The sequence below is a fragment of the Sapajus apella genome, unplaced genomic scaffold (assembly GCF_009761245.1).
Source record: "Sapajus apella isolate SASKATOON/1434 unplaced genomic scaffold, GSC_monkey_1.0 scaffold18, whole genome shotgun sequence".
Lineage (NCBI taxonomy): Eukaryota > Metazoa > Chordata > Mammalia > Primates > Cebidae > Sapajus > Sapajus apella.
In genome coordinates this window covers 17499043-17510592 of record NW_022436958.1, presented here as the reverse complement: position 1 = coordinate 17510592, position 11550 = coordinate 17499043, and the positions used below count along the sequence as shown (strand labels likewise).

The 11550-nt window shown below is 36.5% G+C and overlaps 2 pseudogenes; one reads left to right on the top strand and one right to left on the bottom strand.

Moving 5' to 3' along the window:
• Window positions 1-9402: 9402 nt before the first annotated feature.
• Window positions 9403-9517, bottom strand: LOC116557163 (annotated as a pseudogene).
• A 205-nt stretch (window positions 9518-9722) lies between these two features.
• Window positions 9723-10290, top strand: LOC116557146 (annotated as a pseudogene).
• The last annotated feature ends 1260 nt before the right edge of the window (window positions 10291-11550 follow it).

Here is an 11550-nt window from a genome sequence, read left to right as displayed (position 1 = left end):
GAAACTACTTAAGTTCCTAATCTGGTGGAGGGGCAGCTGTGTCTCAAGGCAGGTGATATGCCCAGGGAAGAAGCAGAGAAACTGCACCACAACAAGGTCTTTGTACAGGAAGGGCATGGCAGCTCAAACATCTAATATGTGAGAGTGGGTGTGCTAAATGCTTGGAGTTACATCCAGGTATGGAGCAGAAGTGCCACTGCACCAAGTGCTTTGCATAGGAAGGAAATGGTACCTCAGGCTCCTATTCCAGGAAGGAGATATGTCCAGGTGTGGAGCAAGAGTGTACCTTTGCACCAAGATTTCTGCAGAGGAGAATGTGTAGTCTCCTAATCTAGGGTGGCTCAGTCTCCCAAACCAGGTGAGTGATTGCTTCAATTGCCTGGAAATAAATCCCTCAGTGAGAAGGGAAGTAATCACTGCTACAACAAAGATTTTGTAGGAAAAAGAAGGGGCATCTCAGGCTGATAATCCAGGTGAGCAGATGTGTGCCTGGAAATATGTCTTGGCATGAAGTGCAGAGTACTCCAGTGTACCAAAATCTCTAAAAAGAAAAGGAGTGAAAACTCAGGCTACTAATCCAAGTGAGCGGGTACTCTGAATGCCTCAGAATATGCCTGGGTGTGGGGTGTAGAGAGGGTCACTGCACACAGATGCAAAAGAAGGATGGGTTGGACTATATTCTTAATTCAGGTGAGCAGTACTAGGGTCTGCCTTGCTCTTGCTCCTCAAGACTGGTGGGGCACTCTCTTCTGGTTGACCAAGGGAGCAGTCCAGGGCACCCGGCAATGGCATATGCAGACTGGTTCCAAGTCAAAAAGCTGTCCCTGGCTGCAAATCCCAGTATAAATCTTGGCTTCAGCAACTCTTCCTGCTGCAGTCCTGTGACTGGAGAGAGCCCAATTCCAGTGCTTACTGCTTGGGTGCTCTCCACACTTGCCATCAATTCTGGCTATGGGGATTATTCCCCCAATGCAGAGCCATTACACCAATCTCTGGCCCTTGACTAAGATGCCTGCAGTGGCTGCTTCTTCCAGGTTACCAAACAATGACTGACTTTCTATGAGCTTGGATTAAAAATGATTTGATCCTCTCAGTTCTGGGCATGGGAAAATGCCTACAGCTTTCTCAATATCTTTTGCTCTGGTTGTCTTCTCAAGTTTTTTCCAGGGCTTCAGAGAAACAAGGTGCTCTCTCTTGGCATGGAACTAGTTGCACGGAACCCTAGTGGAAAGATGAATCACAGCACTGGGTAACAAGATAAGCTTCTTGATACCAATACCACCTCAGCCCCATAGATGCCAGTGAACATACATGCCCAGTACATTGCTACTACAACCAGCATTTAGAAAAGGCACTATAAAAAGGCTATCTATAACCATGGAACTTAAAAACAGACTCTTGATCACTGAAAGCAACCATACCAAAGTCAAAGGACCATAGACAACACATATTACAGACACCTCCAAAACTGGGGTAGCATGGGAAATTTCACCCATATGAAATCAAATTCAAAAAATAAGGGTAGATAGATTATCCAGAGGAGAAAGAGCCAGTGGGGGTGGGGGGCGTGGGGGGACTCTAAATAAGAAAAAAAACAAAGTGTCACAACACCCTCAAGGGACTACATTTACTCTCCATCAATGGCTATTAACCAAAATGAAATGTTTGAAATACTACATAAAGAACTCAAAATGTTGATTTTAAAGGAACTCAATGAGATCCAAGAGAAAGCTGAAAAGCAATATAAATAGATCACAGCAGCAATTCAGGATATAAAGAAGAGATTGACATCATTACAAAAAAACTAAACAGAATTCCTAGAAATGAAAAATCAATTAAAGGAATTACAAAATACAGTTGAAGTATTTAACAATAGGCTATATTGAGTGAAAGAAATAATTTCTGTGCTGAAAGAGAGGCCTTTTGAATTAACTCACTCAGACAAAAACGAAGAATTTTAAAAACTGAGCAAATCCTTTCAGAAGAATGGGATTGCATAAAGTGTTCAAACTTATGAGTTACAGGTATTCCAGAGGGTGAGGAAGAAAAAAGTAAGAAGTATGTAAAGTATATTTTAGGAAATAATTCAGGAAGAAGCTAAATATTTAAATATTCAGATACAAGAAGTTCAGAGAACTCCTGCAAGATACAATCCAAGAAGAAACACATCAAGGCATATAGTCATCAAACTATTCAAAGTCAACAGAAAGGAATAAATGCTTAGAGTGGCAATAGAGAAGCCTCACCTGTAAAGGAAATTCTATCAAACTAATAGCAGACTTCTCAACAGAAATTCTACGAGCCAGAAGAGCTTAGGAGGCCATTTTTAGCCTTGGGGTGGGGGTGGGGGGAACGGGAAGCTAGCCAACAATTTTGTATTCTGTCACAATAACCTTCATACATGAAAAATAAATAAAGTGTTTTCCAGACAAAGAAAAGCTAAGAGAATTCGTCATCACTTGACTGGCTCAAAGGAGTTCTAAAGATTGAAATGAAGGGATATGATTAACTATGATAAAAGAACACATATGTCCAAAATCACAAATCCTAGAAAACAATTATACAACTGAAACTCCAAGACAACTAGCTAACAACACTATGACAAGAACAAAATCTCACATAATAATATTAACCTGGAATGTAAATGGCCTCAATATTCCTAACAGATACAGAGTGGCAAATTGGGTTAAAAAATAAGACTCCACCATCTGCTCTGTACAAGAGACAGATGTAATGGCTAAAGACAGCTACAGACTCAAAGTAAAGTGATAGAAAAACATATATAACACAAAAGAACAGAAGTGAGCCAAAGTAGCCATCCTTCCAATAGATAAACAAATTTTAAATAACAATAAAAACAGACCAAAAAATGCATTATATAATGATAAAGTTTCACTAGAACACAAAGATTTAACTATTCTAAATATGTGTGCATCTAATATTGAAGTGCCCAGCTTCAAAAAACAAACACTACTAGACCTAAGGAAAAAAACCAACAGCAATACAATAATAGTACAGGACTTCAACACTCCACTGACATCACCAGATAGATCATCAAGGCAGAAAATAAACAGTGACATTCTGGATTAAACTGGACCATACTACCTATAAAACATTTACAGAGCATTGCATCCAACAACCACAGAATACACATTCTTTTCATCTGTGCATGGAACATTCTCCAAAATTAACCATATGCTTGGCCATAAAGCAAGTCTTAATACATTCAGAAAACTCAAAATTATAACAAATATTTTCTTGGACCAAGGTGGAATAAAATTAGAAATCAACACCAAGACGAATTATCAAAACTACACAAGCTAATGGAAACTAAAAAATCTACTCCTAAATGATATTTGGGTAAACAACAAAATTAAGAGAAACATTTTAAAAAGTTCTAAACAAATTAAAATAGAGACAGTATATATCAAATCCTTTGGAAGAGAGCAAAAGCAGTGTTAAAAGCAAAGTTTATAGCACTAAATACCTACATTGAAAATCTAGAAAAATATCAAATTAACAGCCTAACATTATATCTTAAAAAACTAGAAAAGCCAAAAGAAACCAATAGCAAAACTAGCACAAAAAAAAAAAAAAAAGACAAAGATCAGAGAAGAACTAACTGGCATTGAAACAGACAAACAAAAACCTAAAAAAAAAAGACTTGATGAAACAAAGTTGGTCCTTTGAATGGATAAACAAAATTGAAACCCAAAATGGATTAAAGACTTAAAAGTCAGACTTTAAGCTATAAAAATCTTATAAGAAGCCCTAGGAAAAATATTCTGGACATTTCCCTAGACAAAGAACTTATGATGACACCTTACAAGCAAATGCAACAAAAATAAAAACAGACAAATGGGATTTAATTAAACAAATAAGTGTCTGCACAGCAAAAGAAATTATCAACAGAAAATGGACCACTTAAATAATCAGAGAAAATATTTGAAAACTATGCATTTGACAAATAACTAATATCCAGAATCCACAAGGAACTCAAACAACTAAACATTTAAAAAAAACAAAAACCCCATTAAAAAGTAGGCAAAGAAAATGAAGTACACTACTGTCGGAAAAAGACATACATGTGGATAACAAACATACAAATATGCTCCACATCAACAATGATCAGATAAATGAAAATTAAGTCCACAATAAAATATGTAAAACCATTCAAAATGGCTATTGATAAACTGTAAAAACATGGCATATGTTGTCATGGATGTGGAGAAAAGGGAACACTCATACACTGTTCATGGGAATGTAAATCAGTTCAACCTCTATGGAAAACAGTATATTTTTCATAGAACTAAAAATATAACTCCCATTTGATCCAGCAAATCTATGAGTGGGTATGCACCCAAAAGAAAAGAAATAATTATATAAAAATGCACCTGCACTCATACAATCATTGCAGTACAATAGTAGTCATAAAGCCAATCTAAGTGTCCATCAATGATTAATTGGATAAAGATAAGATTGTATCTACACACTATGGAATACTACCCAGCCATAAAAAGAATAAAATCATGTCCTTTGCAGCAACATTGATGGAGCTAGAGGCCGTTATTCTAAGCAAAATAATGCAGAAACAGAAAACCAGGTATCTCTTGTCTTCACTTATAAGTGGACGCTAAACAATGCGGGATAGATAGATTAAAAAATAGACACCAGGGACTCCAAAATAATAGATATGGGGGTGAGTTTTGAAAAATTCTCTATTGGGTACAATGTTCAATATTTGGTTAATGAATATACTAGAAGCCCAATCCTCATCAGTATACAGTATAGCTATGTAAAAAAGAAAAACTTGCATATGTATCCCATAAATCTAAAATAAAATACATTTAAAGACAATTAATAAGACAAATTTAACAATAAAATAAATGAAAAACTTAAATAAGAAAACTCCAACAATGGACTCTGAAGAAATGGAGATCTATGAAGTGGCAGAAAAAGAATTCAGAATAATCTTCTTAAAGAAGTTTAATTAACTTCAAGAAAACATGTAAAAAATAAAATATTAAGTAAAATTTAGAAGGAATAAATGAAGAAAATGAGAACACTAACAAAGAAGTCTTTAAAATTAAAAAAATAATAAATAGAAATCCTAGAGATAAATAATATAATGGGTAAAAGAAAAAGTGCAAAAGAAAGCTTCAACAGGTGTTTTAGTCATGAAGTCCTTGCCTATGCCTATGTCCTGAAAGGTAATGCCTAGCTTTTGTTCTAGGGTTTTTATGGTGTTATGTCTAAATAGGTATTATTTAGAGGTAGGTATTATGTCTAAATCTTTAATCCATCTGGAGTTAATTTTTGTATAAGTTGTAAGGAAGAGGTCCAGTTTCAGCTTTCTGCATGTCGCTAGCCAGTTTTCCTAACACCATTTATTAAACAGGGAATACTTTCCCCATTGCCTGTTTTTGTTTGGTTTGTCAAAGATCAGATGGTTGTAGATGTGTGGCATTACTTACAAGGCCTCTGTTCTGCTCCATTTGTCTGTATCTCTGTTTTGGTACCACTACTATGCTGTTCTGATTACTGTCGCCTCGTAGTATAGTTTGAAGTCAGTTAGCATGACGCCTCCAGCTTTCTTCTTTTTGCTTAGGATTGTCTTGGCTATATGGGCTCTTTTTTGGTTCCATATGAAGTGTAAGGTGTTTTTTTCCAGTTCTGGGAAGGTAAATGGTAGCTTGATGGGGTAGTATTGAATCTATAAACTACTTTGGGCAGTATGACCATTTTCACGATATTGATTCTTCCTAACCATGAGAATGGAATGTTTTTCCACCTGTTTGTGTCCTCTCTAATTTCCTTGAGCAGCGGTTTGTAGTTTTCCTTGAAGAGGTCCTTCATGTCCTTTGTTAGTTGTATCCCTAGGTATTTTATTCTCTTTGTAGCAATTGTGAATGGGAGTTTGCCTATGAAAAACACCACATGTTCTCACTCATAAGTGGGTATTGAACAATGAAAACACATGGACACAGGGAGGGGACCATCACACACTGGGGTCTGTTGGGGGATGGAGGGCTGGGGAAGGGATAGCACAGGGTGGGGAGATTGGTTAGGGAGAATATTAGGAGAAATACCTAATGTAGGTGACAGGGGAATGGAGACAACAAACCACCATGGCATGTGTATACCTATGTAACAATCCTGCAAGATCTGCACATGTACCCTAGAACTTAAAATAAAATAATAAATAAATAGATAAAAAAGATTCAACACGCTTGATCAAGTAGAAGAAAGAATTAGTAAGCTGCAAGACAGAGTATCTGAAATTAACCAGTAAAAGAAGCCAAGAAAAAAAATAAGAATGAAGTCTGTGAAAATTACTGAACATTAGCAAGAGACCAAATCTATGTGTAATAGGATTTTAAGGAGAAGATAGATAAAAGGGCCAGAAAACATGTTTAAAGAAATAATAGCTGAAAATTTCCCAAATCTAAGGAACAATGCCAACAACTATGTATAAGAATCCCCAAATTCTCCAATTAAATTCAACTGAAAGAGGAGATTGTCATGACACATAATAATCAAGCTATCAAACATCAAAGACAAAAAAAAAGTTCTGATAATAACAAGTGATAAGAAACATATCACATAGAAAAAAGTCCCAATATGGCTAGAAGAGAATGGCTTGGTGGAAACCTCAGAGGCCAGGCAGGACTGAAGTAATATATTCAATGTGTGAAAGGAAAAAATGAACCCATGCTAATCAAGAATATTTTATCCAACAAAGCTGTTTTTCAGAAATAAGACAAAAGTAAAGACTTCCAGATAAACAAAAGCTAAGTGTATTCGTATTTTCTCATGTTGCTGATAAAGACATAACTGAGATTGGGTAATTTATAAAGAAAAGTTATTTAATTGACTCATACTTCCACATGATTGAGGATGCCTCACAATCATGGCAGAAGACAAAGGAGGGGCAAAGTCATGTCTTACATGGTGACAGGCAAGAGAACTTGTGAAGAGGACTCCCATTTATAAAACCATCAGATCTCATGAGACTTATTAACTACAATGAGAACAGTATTGAGGAAACTGCCTCCATGATTCAATTATTTCTATCTGGCCCTGCCCTTGACCTGAAGGGATTATTAAAATTCAAGGTGAGATTTGGATGAGGACACAGCCTAACCATGTAATTCTGCCCATGATCCCTCCCAAATCTCATGTTCCTTTCACAATCACACCTTCCTAATAGCCCCACAAATTCTTATCTTATTTCAGCACTACCTCAAAGTCTACACTGCAAAATCTCATCTAAGGCAAGGCAAGTCCCTTTTGCCTATAAGCGTGTAAAATCAAAAGCAACATAGTTACTTTCTAGACACAATTGGGTTATAGGTATTGTGTAATTACATTTGTTCCAAATAGGAGAAATTGGCCAAAATGAAGGGGCTACAGGTCCCATGCAAGTTCAAAATTCAATAGGGCAGTCATTTCACCTTAAAGTTCCAATATGATCTCCTTTGACTCTATGTCTCACATCCAAGTCACACTGATGCAAGATCTAAGCTCCCATGGGCTTAGGCAGTGCCACCCCTGTGGCTTTGCAGAATACAGCCCCATCCCAGCTGCTTTCTCAGGTTGGGATTGTCTACAGCTTTTCAAGGTGCGCAGTGCAAGCTGTCAGTGGATCTACCATTCTGGAGTCTGGAGGACAGTGGCCCTCTTCTTATAGCTCCACTAGGCAGTGCATCAGTGGGAGACTATGTGTGGGGGCTCCCATCCTACTTTCCCTTCTGTAATGCCCTAGCAAAGGTTCTCCAGGAAGCCTCTGTTCCTGCAACACACCTCTGACTGGACATCCAGGTATTTCCACCCATCTTCTGCAATCTAGATGGAGGTTCCCAAACCTAAATTCTTGACTTTTATGTACCTGCAGGCCCAAAACCATGTGTAATCTGTTAAGGCTTGGGGCTTGCACTTGTACTCCCAGAAGCAATGGCCTGAGCCTTACAGTAGCCCCTTTTTGCTCTGGCTGGATGTGAAGCAGTTGGGATACAAGGCACGAAGTCCCTAGGCTAAACACAGCAGGGACTAATCAAAAGCAGGGGGCACCTGGGCCCAGTCCAAAAAACCATTTTTCCCTTCCAAACCTATGGATCTATAAGGGAGGAGCTGCAGGTAAAGGTCTCTGGCGTGCCTCGGAGACATTGTCCCCATTGTCTTGGTGATTAATATTTGGCTCCTACTTATGACAATTTCTGTAGCCAGCTTGAATTTCTTCCCAGAAAATTAGGTTCTCTTTTCTATTGTATTGTCAGACTGCAAAATTTCCAACTTTTATCTTTTATGCTTTGCTTTTTTTTTTTTAATGCTTTGCTGCTTAGAAATTTCATCTCTCTCAAGTTCAAAGTCCCACAGACTCTTAGGGCATGGGAAAAATGCTGCCAGTTTCTATGCATAGCAATGGTGACCTTTACTCCAGTTCCCAACAATTTCCTCATCTCCATCTGAGACCACCTCAGCATGGACTTCATTGCCCATATCACTATCAGGATTTTGGTCAAAGGCATTCAACAAATCTGTAGAAAGTTCTAAACTTTCCCATGTCTTTCTCTCCTCTTCTGAGCCCTCCAAGTCTCTAAAAGTTCTAAACTTTCCCACATTTTCCTATCTTCTTCTAAGTCCTCTGAGGTATTCCAACTTCCACTTGTTACCCAGTTCCAAAATCACTTCCACATTTTTGGGTATCCTTATAGCAGCACCTCACTACTTCCTGGTACCAATTTACTGTATTAGTCTGTTCTCATGCTGCTAATAAAGACATATGAAGGACTGGGCAATTTATAAAGAAGAGATTTAATTGACTCAGAGTTCCACATGGCTGAGGCCTCATAATCATGGCAGAAGACAAAGGAGGAACAAAATTATGTCTTAAGCCATGGCAGGCAAGAGAGCCTGTGGAGGGGAAGGCCCACTTATAAAACAATCAGATCTCATGAGACTTATTCACTATCATGAGAACAGTATGAGGAAAACTGCCCCAACTATTCAATTATATCCACCTGGCCCTGCCCTTGACACATGGGGATTTTACAATTGAAGGTGAGATTTGGGTGGGGAAACAGCCAAACCATATCACTAATACAGTTCACTACAATTAGGCCTGTCCTACTGGAATGACTAGAGGACATTCTTTAAAATGCACCAAAGACTACTAATTATTATCTTAAACATCCAAACGCACAAAAATTCATGGTATAAGTAATACAGAATCATATTCAAGATACTCTAGACTGACATGGTGATATTTAAACCAATTTTATCTCAGTACGATAGTTAATAAAAATGCATCAAAACAACAAGTAAAATCTAATTTTCAAGGAATACAAATTATAAAACGATGCACATTTTGACAACAAAAACATAAAATGTAGTGGGTAGAGTAAAAGTTTAGAGTTTTGTATTTCTACAAAATCAAATGCAATCAAAGTTAAATTGTTATCAGATTGAAATAGTTTCTTCACTACACTTGATCTTAGCCAAAAGGCCGAGAAGCGATGAAATAGTTTCTTATAAATATGTTTTATGTAAGTCTTATAGCCAAACAGCAAAAATCTATACTAGATTTAAAAAATATAAATAATTCACTGCAGAAAACTATTAAGCCACAAATGATGACAGCAACAGAGGAATGTAATTTGTGACTAATGTGAAGGCAGAAATCGGGGGGCGGGGTGGGTGGAAATGGGAGAGAAGTATAGTGCTGTCCCAATTGCCAAGTTACTGGACTGCAAATACAAATTCATGAGATAGGACCTGGAATGGTTCAGCAAACTTAGTCTGTATGCATGCATGGAGTATGCATACATGAAGAATGAATCAGTATAAACGGGCTCATGGAGAATGAATCAGTCCTAAAGATAGATGTAAAAACTGAAATGGAAGGAAGACAGTTTGAGGGAAAAAGATTCTAAAAGTTCATGTTGACAAAGGCATGATAGATGGCCAGAAGATAACATTTTATGGTGAATGAGATAAAGAACCGGATTGGAACCAGGAGATATCGCCGAGTTAGATAAAAAGAACCATACTGTTTTTACTTCACAAGAAGACTATTTTATATCTATGGACATACAACTGGTTGAAATATAGTGTGGTTTCTAAAAACTAATATCCACTATTGACTACTGAACTATAGTCATCACCTCTCACCCAGGTCCAAATGTCAAACATGAAGATATCAAGTATGTGCTAAATGAAATCATGCCAATTTTTCATAGACCATAGAAAAAGCATCACCTAATCATCAAAATTAAAGGTCAACTTTCCTGAGAATGGTTTTCTCTCTCATGATAAGCTCTCTTAGTTGGGTAAACTCCTACCTGACAGGAAGGAAATAAAAGACATTGATGAAATAGATCAAGTAGAACTGGTGTACTTTGATTCAAATCAGAAAAGACAGCATTATTCCATTGGATAAACATATGAGGATGGTAAATATCATCCTAGAAGTAGTGTTTCAGTGCCAAAATTTATAAAAGGAGCAGTGAGTAACATTCACTGCTGGCATTTGATGAGCAGTAGTGAATGAGTGAAGGATTGTAATCATAATATGTTCACTACTTGCTATTGTCTTTGTTTTGGTATTCAACTATAATAATGTTTTAAAAGTGAAATGATAAATAAACAAAAATAAAAGCTCAAAAAGGCAGAAAATAAATTACAAAATGGCAGTAGAACGTTTTGACTAATCACTAATTACTTGGAATATAAATAAATCAGATTTTCTAATAAAAAGACATAGAATGACTTTATTTAAAAAACAAGACCCAACTATATTCTACCCAAATAAACTCAGCTCACATTTAAGACCACACACAGACTGAAAATGAGGGAATGTAAAAGAATATTCTATGCAAATGAAAACTAAAAGAGAGAGACCAAAGTTTAGCTATACTTAAAATAGACCTCAAATCAAAAACAGTAAAAAAGATAAAGAAGGTTATTACATAATATTTAAGGACAAATCTATCAAGAAGATATAACAAGTGTAAATATATAACATACCCAACATCGGAGGACCTAAATACACAAAGGAAATCTTAAAGGATCAGAAGGGAGATATGAAATGCAATACAATCATAGTGTGGATTTCAGTTCCCTACTTTCAACAATGGACAAATCATTCGGACAGAAAATTAATAAAAAGAAAAACATCAGCCTTGAAATATCCTTATACCAAATGGATGTAATAGACATGTACAGAACTTTCCATCAACAGAATACCTCTTCTTTTCAAGGAAACATGGAACATTCTCCAGGATAGATTACATGGTTAGGCTACAAAACAAGTTTGAACACATTGAATAAATTGAAAATTATCAAATATTTTTTCTAATTACTAGTATATGAAATTACAAATCAAAAACAGAAGAAATCTTGGAAAATTCACAAATACATGGAAATTAAACAACATACTCTTGAACAATCAATGGGTCAAGCAGAAATCAAAGGAGAAATTTTTAAAAACTTGAGACAAACAATAATGGAAGCACAACATTCCAAAACTTATGGGATACAAAAAAAAAAAAG